Consider the following 1,804-nt stretch of genomic DNA (forward strand, 5'->3'; position numbering starts at 1 on the left):
TTTTTTTTTTGGCCGGGCAGTGTATATAGTTTTAAAATAGTTTATAATTTAATTAAAATCCAGCAGACATCATTCCCATTAGGATCATGATAAAATGAGGCTGGAGTCTCACCTTTGACCTCAAAGCTTATTTTAACAGTTCCCCATTGAGTCTGCTGTCTGGATAAGAGCTGGAACTCTATCGGAGCTTTAGGAGAGACTTCAGGAGCCGGAAGATACCAGCTCTTCCTGAAACAATGAGAGAAAGACGTCATCAGGTTCAATGGGTGGCTCAGTTGAGCTGAACATGTACATGAAGTCCATCATTCTCCATCACGATACACTCATCTGACAGGAACTGGAGCGTGAAGAACCTTGGGAAGCCGTAGTAGGGCAGCCAGTCCTGACAGTGTGTGCTGATGCTGTCGTTGATCTGTGGGATGTGTGGAGTGATGTGCTGCATGCCGGTGTAATCCAGATCGCTGATACATAAGCCCGAGTCAGAGCTCTGCAGTGATCCGTTCAGTGTGTGGAAGCTGCGAGTGATGTGCTGGAAACACACACACATCTGACTGATGAAGGCTGAACTCACAACTAATACAATAATCCATTCGCCTGAGCATTATTTGATCGATTCATCGGATTTAGACTCACTTTACTAGGAATTATTCTAAAGTGCTTTAAGAAAAAATACAAGCTTCATATGTGTGGTTCTTAAAGCATCTGCTTGATTATTCCTCTAACACAGTGATATTTTTTTGTATAATTGAGATATTTTTACAGTATTTTTTTAGTATTTTGAAATTTTAAGTTTTATTTTTATACTTTCTGTTTCATTTTAATTTCAGCAAATTTTTTAGTCATTTTATTGTGTTTATCACACATATATATATATATATATATATTTTTTTTTTTTTTTTTTTTCTAAGGTTTAATTTGTTGACATTAATTTTTTAATTGTTAGTTCATGTTAACTACTTCTATGGCATTTATTAATCTTAACGTTAAGCTCAACATTTACTAATACATTGTAAGGAATTATGTGTATTATATTTTAGCTCAGGTTTTGAGAGGAATCGATTCTTAAAGATTCGATGTTGATTTCTTCAAGTTGATCTGAATCAAAATTTTGAGCTTAAACTGTATCAACGGTTAAAATCAGTATATCTTAACAATTCTGTTCATATTACTTCGTGGCCAACGACAACATAAACAAAATGGTAATCTTATTAATTTTGAGTAAGGTAACAAAGGATCTGGGCAGAGTTTTAACCTTAAAATTCATGACACAAGACAATACTTCTTTATAAATGAAACAAAAGTTTATTGGCTATTCTAGATTACATTAAACTAAACTAATGAAAGCACACACACACACACATACGGTTGAAAGGATGAGGATTTTAACGGAGGTTGCATGAAGTCCCAAAGTTCTAAAACTCGTTTTCTACGAGTTCTTTAAATTCAACCTGAGAAAACTCATAAAAGCAGGGACTTGGCTTATGTTTACTGCTTAAACTCAGTTCAGCACCCGTTCAGCAAGAGATGAAAGATTTTGTTCGTTACTTGCATTTCAGTGACGTTGCTGACAACAGGCTTCCTGGATAACTGCTTGGGGGAAACCCGGGGCTGTGGATTGGCTGCTGACGCGGTCGATGTCTGACGTATTTCTGGGAATGTCCTCCGGCTATTGGTTGGTTTCCTTGTGACGCATAGGCTTTGGCAGTTCTTCTGAAAGAGTCTGAGTTTGCAAGACTTTAGGCTTTTGAAGATCTCTGGCAGTCGCGGAGTTTCAACTGAAGTGTTTGAGTTCTGGAGTCTCGCT

The 1,804-nt window shown here is 37.1% G+C and overlaps 1 pseudogene; it reads right to left on the reverse strand.

Annotated features, from left to right (window-relative positions):
* Nucleotides 1–1,804, reverse strand: part of LOC107723222 (endoplasmic reticulum metallopeptidase 1-like) — a 20,189-nt pseudogene that overhangs the window by 2,759 nt on the left and 15,626 nt on the right.

Source organism: Sinocyclocheilus rhinocerous, unplaced genomic scaffold, assembly GCF_001515625.1.
Source record: "Sinocyclocheilus rhinocerous isolate Xijiao unplaced genomic scaffold, SAMN03320098_v1.1 scaffold3290, whole genome shotgun sequence".
NCBI lineage: Eukaryota > Metazoa > Chordata > Actinopteri > Cypriniformes > Cyprinidae > Sinocyclocheilus > Sinocyclocheilus rhinocerous.